This window comes from Narcine bancroftii, chromosome 4 (assembly GCF_036971445.1).
Source record: "Narcine bancroftii isolate sNarBan1 chromosome 4, sNarBan1.hap1, whole genome shotgun sequence".
In the NCBI taxonomy this organism is placed as follows: Eukaryota; Metazoa; Chordata; class Chondrichthyes; order Torpediniformes; family Narcinidae; genus Narcine; species Narcine bancroftii.
The window spans coordinates 272,068,970-272,075,152 of record NC_091472.1 but is presented as its reverse complement, the minus strand read 5'-3'; positions in this window follow the sequence as shown (position 1 = coordinate 272,075,152).

Here is a 6,183-nt window from a genome sequence, read left to right as displayed (position 1 = left end):
GCATGCTGAATTCTGCATTTATTACAGTGTTTTTCAGCAAGTATGTGACTTCAAATTACATGGTAACTGTTGTGTAGAGAGCAGGAAAAATATAAGAACAAACATTGCCCATAGTAACATGTAATTTAAAAAAAATACAATGGAGTCCATGACACTCTGCAAAAGAAGTACTCTTTCATTTCAAGCTGCAGATTAGTATTCTGCATACAGACTCTGTACTTGTGCTCTGTTAGGTAAATATTTGCATTTTTTAAATTGATATTTATGTTTTGCTTTTGATGAGCAAACACTATGAATACCAGAAATGTTTTAGGCTTGTCAATGATACCCAATGGCAACTATCTGAATCATTTGGGTAGATTCTGTTGGGTATTGGCATGCATGAGGTACTTTTGAGAGATTTGCAAAGACTGCAATCTAAAGGTTTGGCCAATGTAATAAACCAGTAGATTGAGTTGTTCAAGTGATTTATCAATTCCATTTGAAATAACAATTAAATATTTCATTACCCTTTACGTTATTATTTTGTGTTAATAGTTTGAAATTAAGGGAACTTTGGTTCTTGGATTTCATAAAATGGCTTGTGCAGGCACCACATCACTCTTTGTATTGACACCATTTTTATAAATGATTTTCAGTTTTCATTCATACATGCTAGCAAATATAAATATCTTTTAACATTAGAGTCATAGAAAGACACAACATGGAAACAGTGCTTTTAGCCCATTGAATATGCAGTGATCATCAACCACCTATTTACATGAATCCTACAACGATACTACTTTTTGTAGCCTCTCCACATTCTAGAATTCAACATTATTCATTCAGTTAGAATGTGGAGACACCGTTAGTGCAGTTCTTGCTGCAACAGCACTTGTGACCTGGGTTTGAATCCTCTGCTGACTGTAAAGGATTCATATGTTCCCCTAGTGTGTGCATGGGTTTCCTTTGGGTGCTCCAGTTTCCAGCCACATTCCAAGGATGTATGGAGCTTATAGGTTTAATGGTCACATGGGTGCATTTGGGCAACGTGGGTTGGAAGAGTCTGTTACCCTCCTTGAATCTCTATATTTAATGTAATAATTTAACTTTCCCCAGATTCCACCACTCTCTAAAATATTTGATACAAATTACAGTGGCCAATTAACCTCCCATCTCACAAGCCTTTGTAATGTGGGAGAAAACCAAAGGACCAGGAGGAAACCCACAACATTACAGGGACAACATGCAAGCACCATGCAGATAGCACTGGAGGTCGGGAATGAATCCACAGATCTGGCACAGTGAGACAGAAACTCTTCTTCCTGTGCCATTGTCTCATCCTTGTGCCCCTGCGCTGAATTTTAACTCCAGTGAAAGTTGCCTAGTCTTTGAGATTGTATCTTTAGCTCAGAACCAAATAGCATTTGCAGAAATATTATGTTTCTTTGGACATACTCGTCGGTATATCATTAAAATGAAGGGAAATTTCATTCTAGTGAAATGGTTACACAGTGTACTTCCCGAACAGATGAATTTGAAATATAAACATTGATCAGAATTGTAATAACTAAGATGTCCCAGCCCAGGACAGTCACAATTAAATAAAGGGACACTATTGAGGATAATGAAAAATGGGATGACTGTCAAATTAATGTATCTGTTTGATGGACCATCTCTATTACCAAAGGTTGAGGCAAAGAGATGGATTTTATGGAGTGCTTTAAATGGCTAGCATAGCAATTAGTGCAACACCGTTACAGCACCAGTAACCAGAACCAGTGTTCCAATCCTGCACTGCCTGTAAGGAGTTTGTACATTCTTCTCATGTCTGTGTGGGTTTCACCCAGGTGCTCTAGTTTGTTCCCACTGTTCAAATTTAGGGGAGTTGTAGGTCAATTGGGTGAAATTGGGAGCTAAGGGGTTATGGGCTGAAAGGGCCTGTTACTGTGATGTATGTCTAAATTTAAATAGAAAGAAAAGACAAGAGTCCCCAGTCGCACTTCAAACTGTTCAGACAACTGACGAAGGGAAGTAAATTATCCTTAAAATAACAGATTGCCTCAGAATGGGGAGAATAAGTACTTTAAATTAAAATTGTTGCGGGGAAAAACAGACGGAAGGATACTATCTGAATCTCTCTTACATGGAGCCAATACAGAATTAATGGGGTCTCCTCCAAACAACCTTTAATGATCGTTTGATTTTTTGAGAGATTAAGAGAGGAAATTCCAGAGCTTAGATTCTTGGCAACTGAAGGTAAGGCTGCTAGTGGCGATGTGATGGATACCAGGAAATGGCAAAAATCGAAAGGATTCAAAGTTTTGGAAAGAGAATTGGACTGGAAAATATTACAAATGGAAAGGCTTGATGATCTGATGATATTTGAAAGCATGAATGAGTTTTAAATTGAATTAAACAATGACACAAAAGGTCAGACAGCACCCATGGAGAGAAATGCACAGTCAATATTGCAAGTTGGAATCCTTTCTCATAAACAGCTTTTAAAGTTGGACCTTGCTTTACCAGGCACTATATCTTGGTCAGAAAGTACAGGGATGATGGATAAAATGGAAAAATGAGAGTTAGGATAAAAGCAGTAGAAAGTGATTGAAGACCCATGACTTTGCAGATTCAGGCATCTGAGGCAAATAGTTATTTGCTAGAGAACCATAATTTGGGGAGGGGTGGGAGTTGTCTACCTCAGGTCAGACCCTTTCACCAAGACTAATTGTGGAGCGGGAAGATAGCCAGTGTAAGGAAGAGATAGTGGGAGGGGTATGATAGGAGCAAGCTGGAGAGGGATGGAGGAGGAGGGGAAGATGGAGAGGATGAGTGATGAGAAACAGACAGGTGATTGATGGGTGCCAGACAGAGGGGATAGAGGGAAAGAGAAAAAATGAAAGAGAGAGAGAGAGATTAGAGAGAGAGATTAGTAAACAAGGTGATGATAGTGGTAATGGGAACCATCAGGGAAGTGTGATAGATGGGACCAGATGGAACCTGAAAGGTTAAGGAATGGTTTGGAATCACTTGAGTGAAATATGTGACTAGAGAGGATGGAATGAAGAGAAGGAAGGAAGTGAAAATAGAGGGTGAGAAGTGGGTCAGAGCACATAAATACCTCTGGGAAGAACCAGAGGTAGATCTGAGGAGGAGAATGGAAATTCAGAATGAGCATCACCTGAAATTGAAAAATTCAATGCTTATACCATTGGGCTGTAGACTGCCAAGGTGGAAAATGAAATGTGTTCCTCTTGTCAGAATTGTGTCTTACCCTGGCAGTGGAGAAGACAAGTTGGACAAATTGGTTTGAGCATAGGACAGGGTGCATAAAAAAAAACTGAGAGCTCATCATGACCACTCTAGACAGAGTGCAGGTGTTCTGTGAAACAGTCACCTAGTCTGCAATGTCTCAGACTTTGGTTTCAGCAAAGTAGAGGATCTCACATTGGGTGAAATAGTCCAAATTGAAAGAGGCACACAGGAATCTTTAGCTCACCTGGGAGGACGGTTTATGTCCCCAGATGGTGGTGTGGGAGGGCATGTATTACACCACCTGCAATTCCTGAGGAAAGTGCAGGGGTGATAGAGAGGTAGGGTGAAGGTAAACTCAGTGAAGAGATGAGTGGATGTTTTTGAAGACATGGCCAAGAAGATTGATGAAGACTGGCCGGTATTCAGTGTCTAAATCAACTTTATCAAGGCCTTTGGACTGTCTGAAAAGTCAGATCATGTAGTATTCAGGGTGAACTGGCCAACTAGATATAGAATTGGCTTGATGGTGGTCATCAAAAGGTTTTTGTGGGGGCTTGTAATTCAGATTTAAGGCCTGTAATCATGCTGCAGAGATCGGTGCTGGGTCTTTATTAATGACGGGTGATAACACAGATATTATAGTTAGTGAATTTACATTTCACAAAAGCACTGGTGGTCTACTGGACAGTGAAGAAGGTTATCTGAGATCACAATGAGATCTAAATGAACTGAGAAATGGGGCCAAGAAATACCTGTCGAATTTAACTCATACAAGTGTGAGATGCTGCACTTTGGCAAGTTATTTCAGCGCAGAACTTACACAGGAATGGCAGGACTCCGGAGAATAATGTAGAAGAAAAGGACCTAGGATTAGGGATGCATTTTGTACAGGAATTGGGACATCATGCGACAACTGTACAATATGATAAGGAGACTACACTTGGTGTATTGTAAGAGCTCGAGTCACCCAGCTGTAGCAAAGATGTCCTTGTGCTAAAAGGGATACATAAAGGGTCACAAGAACGTTGATGGGCATGGAAGTACATGAAAAGACTGAAAAGGCTGAGACCTTTTTTTCTGGAGCATAGGAAGCTGAAAGAGACTCAATAGAGGTTTATAAAATCGTGAGGGGTATAGATAAGGTAAATAGATAAAATAATGGGCATAGATTTAGGTGAGAGGAGAATTATTTAAAGTGGAACTGAGGGGCACCTTTTCACACTGAGTTGTAGGTTAGAGGAAGAGATAGAGGTAAGTGAAATTGCACCATATGAGAGACATTTGGAGAGTTACATGGAGAGGAAAAATTTAGAAGAATATAAGCCAAATAGATATCAGGATGAAGGGCCTGTTTCTGTACTATAAAACGTTATAACTCTGTTCAGATTGTTCTGTTAAGAAGGATGGAAGATTAAAAAAGAGTAGATTTGATATTTAGTTACTCCAGTTGAAATATTTATCTGTGAAGGCATCAAATGTGTTTAGGATTCAGCTATGGTGCTTCAATTATATATTTATCTGCAGACACTTTGGTATGGATGCATTCATCAGCAGAGGTTGGGTCATAGTTCAGCTACATTAAATAGAGAAAATGGCTGAAAGGTGTGTTTTTATGTCAGAATGTTTTCAAGGTGGAAAAGGTTCAACACTTGCCTTCCTTCTCTGACTTGCCTGCAACTCTGGCCCAAATAGTTTCTATTAATGCATATTAGTCACTTATCCAATCTGTTTCTCACTTAGTAGTGTTGAGAAATCACAGTTACACCTCTGCAGTATTGATATAAATATCTGAGGAAGAAAAAGCCCAGCTGAAAATATTGTTATTTTTTAATTTTTAGTCAAGTTGACAGCCAACAAAGGTAATTGTCTTTGTTACAATTGACAGGGAGAAACCTGTCTTTGACATTCCTTTTCCAACCTGTCAAAAGCAAGTTTTTATCACCAGCATTCCAGGTCAATAGGAAATGGTCTAGTTCATCAAAGATTATCCGTTGATCTCATTGCCCAATATTTTTGCCTGAATCTGATGCAACATTGTGTGTATTGACAAAAGGAGATCCACTCTCTTCTTTGTATTTCTTTTTCAAGAATGTCCATTGTGCAGTTGGTCTCCTTCCCAGTTTCATATATAAGTAGCAGAACAACCTAACCCTGTGCCATTGGAACCATTGCCAAGAATGAAGCAGCAACTTCCGAAGAATGAATAACAACGTGAATAAAGGAACCTCATATTAACTGATAGAAATAAGCAACACTCTCCCTTATCAAAGTTTCTACTTGGTTAATGTTTGAGCCCTGTTTTCTGACGTCAAATCTGCTATTGCCAACTCTGATTGGATAGATTCCCAAAGGATTCATTACTCGGCCTTCGATTTCCATCCAGCCAAACAACCTTTCTCCTCTTCTCCGTTTATTTTATGGCTAATCATCAAAATTGCTCAAAGCAAAAAAAAAAAACAGAAGTTTTCACTCCTGGGGTGCCTACAGAAGGGTCTATGAAATTAATCATTGCTTGGAAATTCTCAAACAATTTTGGAGGATTGGCCTCCCTAATCAAGTACTGCACAGAAATGAAGGAAATCATTTATAATAATCAAAGGTCTGAAATAACAATAATAATAAGGTTGCATTGTATAACTTATTCAACCATAGGATCAAAGACTCATTTTAATTTACATACAAATGTTTATCATCAACCAAGTCCAGTCAGAAATATAATAATTTCCCTGACCACAGAGAAATGGTAATTAAAGCACTTGAACCATAAATATAGACCAAACATTTTAAATATAATGTATGGTGCAATCTTGATATAATCAAATTGTTCATACAGACAGAATGTTGTAAAATCTTAACATTCCCAACATATCTTAAATAGGAAAACTTTCACCTTTCTTAAAAAAGGCATCAGAAATTTTATCAAATAATGCTTCAGAAACTTTGGCT